This window comes from Entelurus aequoreus, linkage group LG21 (genome assembly GCF_033978785.1).
Source record: "Entelurus aequoreus isolate RoL-2023_Sb linkage group LG21, RoL_Eaeq_v1.1, whole genome shotgun sequence".
In the NCBI taxonomy this organism is placed as follows: domain Eukaryota; kingdom Metazoa; phylum Chordata; class Actinopteri; order Syngnathiformes; family Syngnathidae; genus Entelurus; species Entelurus aequoreus.
In genome coordinates this window covers 6,179,150-6,196,819 of record NC_084751.1, presented here as the reverse complement: position 1 = coordinate 6,196,819, position 17,670 = coordinate 6,179,150, and the positions used below count along the sequence as shown (strand labels likewise).

The 17,670-nt window shown below is 39.8% G+C and overlaps 1 pseudogene; it reads right to left on the bottom strand.

Annotated features, from left to right (window-relative positions):
• LOC133638218 (actin, aortic smooth muscle-like) overlaps nt 1-17,670 on the bottom strand; it is a 20,898-nt pseudogene extending 3,228 nt beyond the window's left edge.

Below are 17,670 nucleotides of genomic sequence, written 5' to 3'. Positions count from 1 at the left end.
GTATCTATTTATCTTAGTAGCATGTTCTTATAAATTATTTGTATCTATTTATCTTAGTAGCATGTTCTTATGTATTATTTGTATCTATTTATCTTAGTAGCATGTTCTTATGTATTATTTGTATCTATTTATCTTAGTAGCATGTTCTTATAAATTATTTGTATCTATTTATTTTAGTAGCATGTTCTTATGTATTATTTGTATCTATTTATCTTAGTACCATGTTCTTATGTATTATTTGTATCTATTTATCTTAGTAGCATGTTCTTATAAATTATTTGTATCTATTTATCTTAGTACCATGTTCTTATGTATTATTAGTATCTTTTTATCTTAGTAGCATGTTCTTATGTATTATTTGTATCTATTTATCTTAGTAGCATGTTCTTATAAATTATTTGTATCTATTTATCTTAGTAGCATGTTCTTATGTATTATTTGTATCTATTTATCTTAGTAGCATGTTCTTATGTATTATTTGTATCTATTTATCTTAGTAGCATGTTCTTATAAATTATTTGTATCTATTTATCTTAGTACCATGTTCTTATGTATTATTTGTATCTATTTATCTTAGTAGCATGTTCTTATGTATTATTTGTATCTATTTATCTTAGTACCATGTTCTTATGTATTATTTGTATCTATTTATCTTAGTACCATGTTCTTATGTATTATTAGTATCTATTTATCTTAGTAGCATGTTCTTATGTATTATTTGTATCTATTTATCTTAGTAGCATGTTCTTATGTATTATTTGTATCTATTTATCTTAGTAGCATGTTCTTATGTATTATTTGTATCTATTTATCTTAGTAGCATGTTCTTATGTATTATTTGTATCTATTTATCTTAGTAGCATGTTCTTATGTATTATGTGTATCTATTTATCTTAGTAGCATGTTCTTATGTATTATTTGTATCTATTTATCTTAGTAGCATGTTCTTATGTATTATTTGTATCTATTTATCTTAGTAGCATGTTCTTATGTATTATTTGTATCTATTTATCTTAGTAGCATGTTCTTATGTATTATTTGTATCTATTTATCTTAGTAGCATGTTCTTATAAATTATTTGTATCTATTTATCTTAGTAGCATGTTCTTATAAATTATTTGTATCTATTTATCTTAGTACCATGTTCTTATGTATTATTTGTATCTATTTATCTTAGTAGCATGTTCTTATAAATTATTTGTATCTATTTATCTTAGTAGCATGTTCTTATGTATTATTTGTATCTATTTATCTTAGTAGCATGTTCTTATGTATTATTTGTATCTATTTATCTTAGTAGCATGTTCTTATGTATTATTAGTATCTATTTATCTTAGTAGCATGTTCTTATGTATTATTTGTATCTATTTATCTTAGTAGCATGTTCTTATGTATTATTTGTATCTATTTATCTTAGTAGCATGTTCTTATGTATTATTTGTATCTATTTATCTTAGTAGCATGTTCTTATGTATTATTTGTATCTATTTATCTTAGTAGCATGTTCTTATGTATTATTTGTATCTATTTATCTTAGTAGCATGTTCTTATGTATTATTTGTATCTATTTATCTTAGTAGCATGTTCTTATGTATTATTTGTATCTATTTATCTTAGTAGCATGTTCTTATGTATTATTTGTATCTATTTATCTTAGTAGCATGTTCTTATAAATTATTTGTATCTATTTATCTTAGTACCATGTTCTTATGTATTATTTGTATCTATTTATCTTAGTAGCATGTTCTTATGTATTATTTGTATCTATTTATCTTAGTACCATGTTCTTATGTATTATTTGTATCTATTTATCTTAGTACCATGTTCTTATGTATTATTAGTATCTATTTATCTTAGTAGCATGTTCTTATGTATTATTTGTATCTATTTATCTTAGTAGCATGTTCTTATGTATTATTTGTATCTATTTATCTTAGTAGCATGTTCTTATGTATTATTTGTATCTATTTATCTTAGTAGCATGTTCTTATGTATTATTTGTATATATTATCTTAGTAGCATGTTCTTATGTATTATGTGTATCTATTTATCTTAGTAGCATGTTCTTATGTATTATTTGTATCTATTTATCTTAGTAGCATGTTCTTATGTATTATTTGTATCTATTTATCTTAGTAGCATGTTCTTATGTATTATTTGTATCTATTTATCTTAGTAGCATGTTCTTATGTATTATTTGTATCTATTTATCTTAGTAGCATGTTCTTATAAATTATTTGTATCTATTTATCTTAGTAGCATGTTCTTATAAATTATTTGTATCTATTTATCTTAGTACCATGTTCTTATGTATTATTTGTATCTATTTATCTTAGTAGCATGTTCTTATAAATTATTTGTATCTATTTATCTTAGTACCATGTTCTTATGTATTATTAGTATCTATTTATCTTAGTAGCATGTTCTTATGTATTATTTGTATCTATTTATCTTAGTAGCATGTTCTTATAAATTATTTGTATCTATTTATCTTAGTAGCATGTTCTTATGTATTATTTGTATCTATTTATCTTAGTAGCATGTTCTTATGTATTATTTGTATCTATTTATCTTAGTAGCATGTTCTTATGTATTATTTGTATCTATTTATCTTAGTAGCATGTTCTTATGTATTATTAGTATCTATTTATCTTAGTAGCATGTTCTTATGTATTATTTGTATCTATTTATCTTAGTAGCATGTTCTTATGTATTATTTGTATCTATTTATCTTAGTAGCATGTTCTTATGTATTATTTGTATCTATTTATCTTAGTAGCATGTTCTTATGTATTATTTGTATCTATTTATCTTAGTAGCATGTTCTTATGTATTATTTGTATCTATTTATCTTAGTAGCATGTTCTTATGTATTATTTGTATCTATTTATCTTAGTAGCATGTTCTTATGTATTATTTGTATCTATTTATCTTAGTAGCATGTTCTTATGTATTATTTGTATCTATTTATCTTAGTAGCATGTTCTTATAAATTATTTGTATCTATTTATCTTAGTAGCATGTTCTTATGTATTATTTGTATCTATTTATCTTAGTAGCATGTTCTTATGTATTATTTGTATCTATTTATCTTAGTAGCATGTTCTTATGTATTATTTGTATCTATTTATCTTAGTAGCATGTTCTTATGTATTATTTGTATCTATTTATCTTAGTAGCATGTTCTTATGTATTATTTGTATCTATTTATCTTAGTAGCATGTTCTTATGTATTATTTGTATCTATTTATCTTAGTAGCATGTTCTTATGTATTATTTGTATCTATTTATCTTAGTAGCATGTTCTTATGTATTATTTGTATCTATTTATCTTAGTAGCATGTTCTTATAAATTATTTGTATCTATTTATCTTAGTAGCATGTTCTTATGTATTATTTGTATCTATTTATCTTAGTAGCATGTTCTTATGTATTATTTGTATCTATTTATCTTAGTAGCATGTTCTTATGTATTATTTGTATCTATTTATCTTAGTAGCATGTTCTTATGTATTATTTGTATCTATTTATCTTAGTAGCATGTTCTTATGTATTATTTGTATCTATTTATCTTAGTAGCATGTTCTTATGTATTATTTGTATCTATTTATCTTAGTAGCATGTTCTTATGTATTATTTGTATCTATTTATCTTAGTAGCATGTTCTTATGTGTCATTATGAATTTGCACTAAATGAGTTGGCTTGCAATTTTGTTGTACAATAAAGGTCTATTCTATACTGGTTACTGGTAAACACAAACATACTGGTTACTGGTAAACACAAACATACTGGTTACTGGTAAACACAAACATACTGGTTACTGGTAAACACAAAGTGGTTACTAGTGAACACACCCTTAAAACATACTCCAGTGATCATTTCAACCGGGGACGGCGTGGCGAAGTTGGGAGAGTGGCTGTGCCAGCAATCTGAGGGTTCCTGGTTCAATCCCCAGCTTCTACCATCCTAGTCATGTCCATTGTGTCCTTGAGCAAGACACTTCACCCTTGCTCCTGATGGGTGCTGGTTAGTGTCGTGCATGGCAGCTCCCGCCATCAGTGTGTGAATGTGTGTGTGAATGGGGAAATAGTGTCAAAGCGCTTTGAGTTCCTTAAAAAGGTAGAAAAGCGCTATACAAGTACAACCCATTTACCATTTAAAATGAGGTGAGTTGGACTGTGCTCACCAGCAACCTGGTCCATGTTGCTTGGGATGGCTTCAAAACGGCGTTCCTAAAGATACTAAACGACATGGCAGTCAGGATCAAAGCCCGCTTTTGTCATTACAGACAAAATGGAGGTAGCAAGCAGACTTAACACCTTTTTCACCAGCATAGCCACAACTCTAGTCAACAAGCTGTCCCACCACTTTGGTGTAGAACACATTAAAGTGACAACTCTAGTCAACAAGCTGTCCCACCACTTTGGTGTAGAACACATTAAAGTGACAACTCTAGTCAACAAGCTGTCCCACCACTTTGGTGTAGAACACATTAAAGTGACAACTCTAGTCAACAAGCTGTCCCACCACTCTGGTCACTTTGGTGTAGAACACATTAAAGTGACAACTCTAGTCAACAAGCTGTCCCACCACTCTGGTCACTTTGGTGTAGAACACATTAAAGTGACAACTCTAGTCAACAAGCTGTCCCACCACTTTGGTGTAGAACACATTAAAGCCTTCTACAGAAAGCTAGGAGTATCCAACAATGATTTCAAATTAGAAATGGTCACAGCTGACGAGGTGTTTAAAAAATTGAGCGCGCTCCACCCTAACAAGGCCACCGGCCTTGATAATATTCCCTCCAGATTCCTCAGGGACTCTGCCTCCACCATTGCCCCGATCATCACGCACATAATAAACCTCTCAATTACACAAGGCCAAGTACCAAAAGATTTTAAGATAGCAAGAGTAACTCCCCTCTTTAAAAAAGGAAGCAAATTGGAACCTGGCAACTACCGACCTGTTTCTATTCTCAGTTCCATTTCCAAAGTAATGGAGAAAATAGTTTATGAACAGGTGGTTGGTTACCTTGCCACTAATAAACTCATGTACAAATTCCAATCCGGCTTGAGAACTAACCACTCCACTGACACATGCCTTCTCTATCTGACTTCAGAACTAACCACTCCACTGACACATGCCTTCTCTATCTGACTTCAGAACTAACCACTCCACTGACACATGCCTTCTCTATCTGACTTCAGAACTAACCACTCCACTGACACATGCCTTCTCTATCTGACTTCAGAACTAACCACTCCACTGACACATGCCTTCTCTATCTGACTTCAGAACTAACCACTCCACTGACACATGCCTTCTCTATGTGACTTCAGAACTAACCACTCCACTGACACATGCCTTCTCTATCTGACTTCAGAACTAACCACTCCACTGACACATGCCTTCTCCATCTGACTTCAGAACTAACCACTCCACTGACACATGCCTTCTCTATCTGACTTCAGAACTAACCACTCCACTGACACATGCCTTCTCTATGTGACTTCAGAACTAACCACTCCACTGACACATGCCTTCTCTATCTGACTTCAGAACTAACCACTCCACTGACACATGCCTTCTCTATGTGACTTCAGAACTAACCACTCCACTGACACATGCCTTCTCTATGTGACTTCAGAACTAACCACTCCACTGACACATGCCTTCTCTATGTGACTTCAGAACTAACCACTCCACTGACACATGCCTTCTCTATCTGACTTCAGAACTAACCACTCCACTGACACATGCCTTCTCTATGTGACTTCAGAACTAACCACTCCACTGACACATGCCTTCTCTATGTGACTTCAGAACTAACCACTCCACTGACACATGCCTTCTCTATGTGACTTCAGAACTAACCACTCCACTGACACATGCCTTCTCTATCTGACTTCAGAACTAACCACTCCACTGACACATGCCTTCTCTATCTGACTTCAGAACTAACCACTCCACTGACACATGCCTTCTGTATGTGACTTCAGAACTAACCACTCCACTGACACATGCCTTCTCTATGTGACTTCAGAACTAACCACTCCACTGACACATGCCTTCTCTATCTGACTTCAGAACTAATTACTCCACTGACACATGCCTTCTCTATCTGACTTCAGAACTAACCACTCCACTGACACATGCCTTCTCTATCTGACTTCAGAACTAACCACTCCACTGACACATGCCTTCTCTATGTGAGCGAGCACATCAAACATGAGGTGGACGCGGGCAAATACTGCGGCATGGTCATGCTGGACCTTCAGAAGGTCTTTGACACCGTTAACCACGCTATACTGTTGGATAAGCTCAGAGCAATCGGATTTAACAAAACCTCATGGAGCTGGATGCAGTCTTACTTGGAGGGGAGGGAGCAGGTGGTAGAGGTGAACGGCACCGTGCCCCCCCCCCCCTCCCCCTCTCGGTGAGCTGTGGAGTCCCCCAAGGCAGTATATTGGGACCTTTACTGTTCCTAATAAGCTGCGGAGTCCCCCAAGGCAGTATATTGGGACCTTTACTGTTCCTAATAAGCTGCGGAGTCCCCCAAGGCAGTATATTGGGACCTTTACTGTTCCTAATAAGCTGTGGAGTCCCCCAAGGCAGTATATTGGGACCTTTACTGTTCCTAATAAGCTGTGGAGTCCCCCAAGGCAGTATATTGGGACCTTTACTGTTCCTAATATACATAAACATGTCATCAGCATGCGACTGTGAATTGTTGTTGTTTGCGGATGACTCTGCCCTGCTGGTATCAGACAAGGACAAGTCACAGGTGGAGAAAATGGTCAGTGCTGAGCTGTGTAGAACTTGCACCTGGCTCGCTGACAACAAGCTATCCATACACTTGGGTAAATCTGAATCCATCCTGTTTGGGTCCCACATCAACCTCAAGAAAGTCAGTGACTTCACCATAAAAGTGGGTGACATTGTTACCAGCAATGTTCCCTCTAATTGTTCGTGTGTGTGAGCAAACACACAAAGTCCCTGAGCATTCAGTGGAGCACATGTGAGCGACATCACACGTGCACACTGTGGCCACACCAGCGTCACACCGGTCCCAAACCTGACATCATAACCATTTCAATGTTTTATTCAAATAATTTTGTGATATAAGTGATGTTGCCCTCTTACAATGACAATAACAAAAACATGTTTGTCATGAGCTATGTGCTAGTATTGTAGGTCTGGCTGCGGGTCCTGCCTTTAAAAGAAATGTTACCCCTTTCAGAGATTACATTTAGTTCCTGTAACGTTCTGTCTGTAAAATACATCTTTTTATTAGCATTTATGAAATCTAGTGACAATATTTCAAGAATAATATCCTTAGATTAACATTCTTAATAAATGGCAGTAAAATAAGCACACATGTGATTGAGGAGTCAGAGTGTTACAACCTGTGTGGCGTTGGGGTTGTCCCACTTTTTGTGTGGCCATAAACGCAGCACTGGCTAAGTGCCATGAGTGCATGTGTTGGTGCAGGTGAGACAGAGCGAGCGGCTTCTGTTGAAACCACGGATGATAACGTTGGTTTAAGCCTGGTTTGTATGGCAGAAAATTACCAGTTTTTATAGATAAAAGTTTTTTTTACTCATGTTTTTGGTGTGGTTACAAACAGTTTTGCTCAATAAAGTGATTGATGGAATTCCTGTCCGTAAAGTGTCTCGACAGACGATAATTGAAGTGTGTTGACAAAGATTGTTTTATTCATTGGGGCCACTCTTGTTGTCACCTGTCACTCACAGAGCTGCATTGCAAAATCATACAGAATACATTCTAATGTGTTTATTTTGTTTAAAGTTCAGATGGGATTTTGAATTTTCTGCGCGGCATTAATTTGCTGTGCGCAGAGGACGCGTGAGCGGTGTGCAATTGTGCAGGCGCGCACCTTAGAGGGAACGTTGGTTATCACCAGGAAAGATGAGGTCACCTACCTAGGTTCCATTCTAGAGGCTAACCTTTCCTGTGATAAAATGGCAACCAAGGTAATCAAAAAAGGTCAACCAACGAACGAGATTTCTCTATAGAATCTCCTCTCTGGTCAACAAAAGCACCATGAAGATTCTGGCGGGAACTCTCGTTCAACCCTTTTTCCATTACGCATGCACCTCCTGGTACCCTAGCACCTCCAAAACCCTCAAATCTAGACTCCAAACATCCCAGAACAAGCTAGTCAGGTTACTTCTAGACCTCCACCCCAGATCACACCTCACTGCTACCCACTTCTCTAAAGTGGGCTGGCTCAAGGTGGAGGACAGAGTTAAACAACTTGCACTGAGCCTAGTCTATAAAATCCGCTACACCTCCCTGATACCGAAGTACATGTCAAACTACTTCCTTAACGTAAATGACCGCCATAACCACAACACCAGGGGGAGCTCCACTAACCACGTTAAACACAGATTCCCATCTAACAAAGGTCTTAACTCATTCTCTTTCTATGCCACATCAATGTGGAATGCACTCCCAACAGATGTAAAAGAAAGGGCATCTCTATCCTCCTTCAAAAGCACACCCTCCATTCCACATCCCACCTCCCCGGATTGTAAATAATCAAATGTAGATACTTGTTCTTATGCCTTCTGATCTCTCTCTCTATGTCCACTACTTGCTGTACATATCCTACCAAGTCAGTCCTACACTGTTCCAATGTCCATTTCTCTGATGATGCAATTGTTGATGACTGAAGTGTTGATATCAACCACATCCCTGATTGTAAATAATGTAAATAATTCAATGTATATACTCTGATGATTATCTTGTGAGATGACTGTATTATGATGATAGTATATATGATAGTATATATCTGTATCATTAATCCATTTAAGTGGACCCCGACTTAAACAAGTTGAAAAACTTATTGTGGTGTTACCATTTAGTGGTCAATTGTACGGAATATGTACTTCACTGTGCAACCTACTAACACAAGTTTCAATCAATCAATCAAAATCGGTTACTAGTAAACAAACACACTGGTTACTACTAATCACAAATACTGGTTACCAGTGAACACAAACACATTGGTTACTAGTAAACAAACACACTGGTTACTAGTAATCACAAATACTGGTTACTAGTGAACACAAACACATTCTGGTTACTAGTAAACAATCACACATTGGTTACTAGTGAACAAACACTGGTTACTAGTAATCACAAATACCGGTTACTAGTGAACACAAACACATTTTGGTTACTGGTAAACAATCACACATTGGTTACTAGTAAACACAAATACTGGTTACTACTGAACACAAACACATTCTGGTTACTAGTGAACACACAGACATACTGGTTACTAGTAAACACACAGTTAAACACACACACAGTGGTCAGTGTTAAACACACACACAGTGGTCAGTGTTAAACACACACACACACAGTGGTCAGTGTTAAACACACACACACAGTGGTCAGTGTTAAACACACACACACAGTGGTCAGTGTTAAACACACACACACAGTGGTCAGTGTTAAACACACATACACAGTGGTCAGTGTAAAACACACACATACACAGTGGTCAGTGTTAAACACACACACACAGTGGTCAGTGTTAAACACACACATACACAGTGGTCAGTGTAAAACACACACATACACAGTGGTCAGTGTAAAACACACACATACACAGTGGTCAGTGTTAAACACACACATACACAGTGATCAGTGTTAAACACACATACACAGTGGTCAGTGTTAAACACACACATACACAGTGGTCAGTGTTAAACACACACACACAGTGGTCAGTGTTAAACACACACATACACAGTGGTCAGTGTTAAACACACACACACACAGTGGTCAGTGTTAAACACACACACACATACACAGTGGTCAGTGTTAAAGACAGAGAGGGTGGTTAGTGTTAGTTAAGTGCAGAGGTAGGTAAGAAGTGACCTGTAGTGCATTAGTGTTAGTTAAGTGCAGAGGTAGGTAAGAAGTGACCTGTAGTGCATTAGTGTTAGTTAAGTGCAGAGGTAGGTAAGAAGTGACCTGTAGTGCATTAGTGTTAGTTAAGTGCAGAGGTAGGTAAGAAGTGACCTGTAGTGCATTAGTGTTGGTTAAGTGCAGAGGTAGGTAAGAAGTGACCTGTAGTGCATTAGTGTTAGTTAAATGCAGAGGTAGGTAAGAAGTGACCTGTAGTGCATTAGTGTTAGTTAAGTGCAGAGGTAGGTAAGAAGTGACCTGTAGTGCATTAGTGTTAGTTAAGTGCAGAGGTAGGTAAGAAGTGACCTGTAGTGCATTAGTGTTAGTTAAGTGCAGAGGTAGGTAAGAAGTGACCTGTAGTGCATTAGTGTTAGTTAAGTGCAGAGGTAGGTAAGAAGTGACCTGTAGTGCATTAGTGTTGGTTAAGTGCAGAGGTAGGTAAGAAGTGACCTGTAGTGCATTAGTGTTAGTTAAATGCAGAGGTAGGTAAGAAGTGACCTGTAGTGCATTAGTGTTAGTTAAGTGCAGAGGTAGGTAAGAAGTGACCTGTAGTGCATTAGTGTTAGTTAAGTGCAGAGGTAGGTAAGAAGTGACCTGTAGTGCATTAGTGTTAGTTAAGTGCAGAGGTAGGTAAGAAGTGACCTGTAGTGCATTAGTGTTAGTTAAGTGCAGAGGTAGGTAAGAAGTGACCTGTAGTGCATTAGTGTTGGTTAAGTGCAGAGGTAGGTAAGAAGTGACCTGTAGTGCATTAGTGTTAGTTAAATGCAGAGGTAGGTAAGAAGTGACCTGTAGTGCATTAGTGTTAGTTAAGTGCAGAGGTAGGTAAGAAGTGACCTGTAGTGCATTAGTGTTAGTTAAGTGCAGAGGTAGGTAAGAAGTGACCTGTAGTGCATTAGTGTTAGTTAAGTGCAGAGGTAGGTAAGAAGTGACCTGTAGTGCATTAGTGTTAGTTAAGTGCAGAGGTAGGTAAGAAGTGACCTGTAGTGCATTAGTGTTAGTTAAGTGCAGAGGTAGGTAAGAAGTGACCTGTAGTGCATTAGTGTTAGTTAAGTGCAGAGGTAGGTAAGAAGTGACCTGTAGTGCGTCCAGAGGCGTAGAGAGAGAGGACAGCCTGGATGGCCACGTACATGGCAGGCACGTTGAAGGTCTCAAACATGATCTGAACACACACACACACACACACACACACATCATCACCTGCATGACACCTGTGTGTGTGTGTGTGTGTGTCTGTGTGTGTCTGAGACATGACACCTGTGTGTGTGTGTGTGTGTCTGTGACATAACACCTGTGTGTGTGTGTGTGTGTGTGTGTGTGTGTGTGTCTGAGACATGACACCTGTGTGTGTGTGTGTGTGTGTCTGTGTGTCTGTGTGTGTGTCTGAGACATGACACCTGTGTGTGTGTGTGTGTCTGTGTGTGTGTGTCTGAGACATGAGACCTGTGTGTGTGTGTGTGTGTCTGTGTGTGTGTGTCTGAGACATGACACCTGTGTGTGTGTGTGTGTGTGTGTCTGTGTGTGTGTGTGTGTCTGAGACATGACACCTGTGTGTGTCTGAGACATGAGACCTGTGTGTGTGTCTGAGACATGACACCTCTGTGTGTGTCTGAGACATGAGATGTGTATGTGTGAGACATGAGATGTGTATGTGTGAGACATGAGATGTGTATGTGTGAGACATGAGATGTGTATGTGTGAGACATGAGATGTGTATGTGTGAGACATGAGATGTGTATGTGTGAGACATGAGATGTGTATGTGTGAGACATGAGATGTGTGAGACATGAGATGTGTATGTGTGAGACATGAGATGTGTATGTGTGAGACATGAGATGTGTATGTGTGAGACATGAGATGTGTGAGACATGAGATGTGTATGTGTGAGACATGAGATGTGTGAGACATGAGATATGTGAGACATGAGATGTGTATGTGTGAGACATGAGACGTGAGATGTGAGACATGAGATGTGTATGTGTGAGACATGAGATGTGAGATGTGAGACATGAGATGTGTGAGACATGAGATGTGTATGTGTGAGACATGAGACGTGAGATGTGAGACATGAGATGTGTATGTGTGAGACATGAGACGTGAGATGTGAGACATGAGATGTGAGACATGAGATGTGTATGTGTGAGACATGAGATGTGTATGTGTGAGACATGAGATGTGTGTGTGTGAGACATGAGATGTGTGAGACATGAGATGTGTATGTGTGAGACATGAGATGTGTATGTGTGAGACATGAGATGTGTATGTGTGAGACATGAGATGTGTATGTGTGAGACATGAGATGTGTGAGACATGAGATGTGTGAGACATGAGATGTGTATGTGTGAGACATGAGATGTGTATGTGTGAGACATGAGATGTGTATGTGTGAGACATGAGATGTGTGAGACATGAGATGTGTATGTGTGAGACATGAGATGTGTGAGACATGAGATATGTGAGACATGAGATGTGTATGTGTGAGACATGAGACGTGAGATGTGAGACATGAGATGTGTATGTGTGAGACATGAGATGTGAGATGTGAGACATGAGATGTGTGAGACATGAGATGTGTATGTGTGAGACATGAGACGTGAGATGTGAGACATGAGATGTGTATGTGTGAGACATGAGACGTGAGATGTGAGACATGAGATGTGAGACATGAGATGTGTATGTGTGAGACATGAGATGTGTATGTGTGAGACATGAGATGTGTGTGTGAGACATGAGATGTGTATGTGTGAGACATGAGATGTGTATGTGTGAGACATCTGACGTGTATGTGTGAGACATGAGACGTGTATGTGTGAGACATGAGACGTGTATGTGTGAGACATGAGATGTGTATGTGTGAGACATGAGATGTGTATGTGTGAGACATGAGATGTGTAAGTGTGAGACATGAGATGTGTATGTGTGAGACATGAGACGTGTATGTGTGAGACATGAGATGTGAATGTGTGAGACATGAGATGTGTATGTGTGAGACATGAGATGTGTGAGACATGAGACGTGTATGTGTGAGACATGAGACGTGTATGTGTGAGACATGAGATGTGTGAGACATGAGATGTGTATGTGTGAGACATGAGATGTGTGAGACATGAGATGTGTGAGACATGAGATGTGTACGTGTGAGACATGAGATGTGTACGTGTGAGACATGAGATGTGTGAGACATGAGATGTGTACGTGTGAGACATGAGATGTGTGAGACATGAGATGTGTGAGACATGAGATGTGTATGTGTGAGACATGAGATGTGTATGTGTGAGACATGAGATGTGTATGTGTGAGACATGAGATGTGTATGTGTGAGACATGAGACGTGTATGTGTGAGACATGAGACGTGTATGTGTGAGACATGAGATGTGTGAGACATGAGACGTGAGATGTGAGACATGAGATGTGTATGTGTGAGACATGAGATGTGTGAGACATGAGATGTGTGAGACATGAGATGTGTGAGACATGAGATGTGTGAGACATGAGATGTGTATGTGTGAGACATGAGATGTGTATGTGTGAGACATGAGATGTGTACGTGTGAGACATGAGATGTGTACGTGTGAGACATGAGATGTGTATGTGTGAGACATGAGATGTGTATGTGTGAGACATGAGATGTGTATGTGTGAGACATGAGATGTGTATGTGTGAGACATGAGATGTGTATGTGTGAGACATGAGACGTGTATGTGTGAGACATGCGATGTGTATGTGTGAGACATGAGACGTGAGATGTGAGACATGAGATGTGTATGTGTGAGACATGAGATGTGTATGTGTGAGACATGAGATGTGTATGTGTGAGACATGAGACGTGTATGTGTGAGACATGAGATGTGTATGTGTGAGACATGAGATGTGTATGTGTGAGACATGAGATGTGTATGTGTGAGACATGAGACGTGAGATGTGAGACATGAGATGTGTATGTGTGAGACATGAGATGTGTGAGACATGAGATGTGTGAGACATGAGATGTGTGAGACGTGAGATGTGAGACATGAGATGTGTATGTGTGAGACATGAGACGTGAGATGTGAGACATGAGATGTGTATGTGTGAGACATGAGATGTGTGAGACATGAGATGTGTATGTGTGAGACATGAGATGTGTATGTGTGAGACATGAGATGTGTATGTGTGAGACATGAGACGTGTATGTGTGAGACATGAGATGTGTGAGACATGAGACGTGAGATGTGAGACATGAGATGTGTATGTGTGAGACATGAGATGTGTGAGACATGAGATGTGTGAGACATGAGATGTGTATGTGTGAGACATGAGATGTGTATGTGTGAGACATGAGATGTGTACGTGTGAGACATGAGATGTGTACGTGTGAGACATGAGATGTGTATGTGTGAGACATGAGATGTGTATGTGTGAGACATGAGATGTGTATGTGTGAGACATGAGATGTGTATGTGTGAGACATGAGATGTGTATGTGTGAGACATGAGACGTGTATGTGTGAGACATGCGATGTGTATGTGTGAGACATGAGACGTGAGATGTGAGACATGAGATGTGTATGTGTGAGACATGAGATGTGTATGTGTGAGACATGAGATGTGTATGTGTGAGACATGAGACGTGTATGTGTGAGACATGAGATGTGTATGTGTGAGACATGAGATGTGTATGTGTGAGACATGAGATGTGTATGTGTGAGACATGAGACGTGAGATGTGAGACATGAGATGTGTATGTGTGAGACATGAGATGTGTGAGACATGAGATGTGTGAGACATGAGATGTGTGAGACGTGAGATGTGAGACATGAGATGTGTATGTGTGAGACATGAGACGTGAGATGTGAGACATGAGATGTGTATGTGTGAGACATGAGACCTCTGTGTGTGTCTGAGACATGAGATGTGTATGTGTGAGACATGAGATGTGTGAGACATGAGATGTGTGAGACATGAGATGTGTATGTGTGAGACATGAGATGTGTATGTGTGAGACATGAGATGTGTGAGACATGAGATGTGTATGTGTGAGACATGAGACCTCTGTGTGTGTCTGAGACATGAGATGTGTATGTGTGAGACATGAGATGTGTGAGACATGAGATGTGTGAGACATGAGATGTGTATGTGTGAGACATGAGATGTGTGAGACATGAGATGTGTATGTGTGAGACATGAGATGTGTGAGACATGAGATGTGTGAGACATGAGATGTGTATGTGTGAGACATGAGATGAGAGACGTGAGATGTGAGACATGAGATGAGAAACATGAGGTGTTGGTCCAGGGTGTGACCTGGGTCATCTTCTCGCGGTTGGCTTTGGGGTTGAGTGGAGCCTCAGTGAGGAGAGTGGGATGTTCCTCAGGTGCCACTCGCAGCTCGTTGTAGAAAGAGTGATGCCAGATCTGACCAATGACAAGACACATGACATTTAAAGCTGGGTGTCGCACAGGAAGTGATGTGTGGGACAGGAAGTGATGTGTCGCACATGAAGTGATGTGTCGCACGTGAAGTGCTGTGTGGGACAGGAAGTGCTGTGTCGCACAGGAAGTGGTGTGTGGGACAGGAAGTGGTGTGTGGGACAGGAAGTGGTGTGTGAGACAGGAAGTGCTTTGTGGGACAGGAAGTGCTGTGTGGGACAGGAAGTGGTGTGTGGGACAGGAAGTGATGTGTCGCACAGGAAGTGCTGTGTCGCACAGGAAGTGGTGTGTGGGACAGGAAGTGGTGTGTGGGACAGGAAGTGATTTGTCAGACCTTCTCCATGTCGTCCCAGTTGGTGATGATTCCATGTTCTATGGGATATTTGAGTGTGAGGATTCCTCTCTTGCTCTGAGCCTCGTCTCCTACGTAGCTGTCCTTCTGTCCCATGCCTACCATCACACCCTGACACACACACACACACACACACACACACACACACACACACACACACACACTGTAGGAGCGTGGGGTCCTTCAGGCAGTGTTTGAGACTCACCTGGTGTCTAGGCCGTCCCACGATGGAAGGGAAGACGGCTCTGGGGGCGTCGTCTCCAGCAAATCCAGCTTTGCAAAGACCGGATCCGTTATCGCAGACCAGGGCGGTGCTCTCATCGTCATCACACATGGTGCTAGGACTCTGTGGGACCACACATAAACACCACCTCATTCCATGCTAGGACTCTGTGGGACAACACATAAACACCACCACATTCCATGCTAGGACTCTGTGGGACCACACATAAACACCACCTCATTCCATGCTAGGACTCTGTGGAACAACACATAAACACCACCTCATTCCATGCTAGGACTCTGTGGGACCACACATAAACACCACCTCATTCCATGCTAGGACTCTGTGGGACAACACATAAACACCACCTCATTCCATGCTAGGACTCTGTGGGACAACACATAAACACCACCTCATTCCATGCTAGGACTCTGTGGGACAACACATAAACACCACCTCATTCCATGCTAGGACTCTGTGGGACAACTAAACATAAACACCACCTCATTCCATGCTAGGACTCTGTGGGACAACACATAAACACCACCTCATTCCATGCTAGGACTCTGTGGGACAACACATAAACACCACCTCATTCCATGCTAGGACTCTGTGGGACAACAGCACATAAACACCACCTCATTCCATGCTAGGACTCTGTGGGACAACAGCACATAAACACCACCTCATTCCATGCTAGGACTCTGTGGGACAACAGCACATAAACACCACCTCATTCCATGCTAGGACTCTGTGGGACAACAGCACATAAACACCGCCTAATTTGGACATGAAGAAGTGGAGCTCAGTTCTCCTGCCCCTCATGCTTCCATGACCATATTTGGTCATGTGTGCTGGACACACCATCTTCAACACACGTCTCCTCACCTCAGGCACATGGCGGTGAGGAGGTGAAGATAAAGAAGGTGGTGATGAAGGTGATGATGAGGAAGAGGTGAAGATGATGAAGATAAAGAAGGTGGTGATGAGGAAGAGGTGAAGACAAAGATAAAGAAGGTGATGATGAAGGTGCTGATGAGGCAGAGGAGGTGAAGATGATGAAGATAAAGAAGATGGTGATGAAGGTGATGATGGAAGGTGGTGATGAGGAAGAGGTGAAGATGATGACGATAAAGAAGGTGGTGATGAAGGTGGTGATGAGGAAGAGGTGAAGATGATGAAGATAAAGAAGGTGATGAGGAAGAGGAGGGGAAGATGAAGAAGGTGGTGATGAAGGTGATGATGAGGAAGAGGTGAAGATGATGATGAGGAAGAGGAGGTGAATATAGTGATGATGAAGGTGATGATGAGGAAGAGGAGGTAAAGATGATGAAGATAAAGAAGGTGATGATGAGGAGGAGGAGGTGAAGATGAAGAGGTGAAGATAAGCAAGGTGGTGATGAGGAAGAGGAGATGAAGATAAAGAAGGTGATGATGAAGATGTTACCTGGTGCTGCAAGGAGATGAAGGTGTGGTCAGCAGAGAAGTGATGATGAAGATAAAGAAGGTGATGTTGAAGATGTTACCTGGTGCTGCAAGGAGATGAAGGTGTGGTCAGCAGAGAAGTGATGATGAAGATAAAGAAGGTGATGTTGAAGATGTTACCTGGTGCTGCAAGGAGATGAAGGTGTGGTCAGCAGAGAAGAAGTCAGAGTCTGAGCTCAAGGCAGCGACCTTAAGAAGCCTCCTTCCTTCCTTCCTTCCTTCCTTCCTCCCTCCCTCCTTCCAAACATGGAGAGGACACCA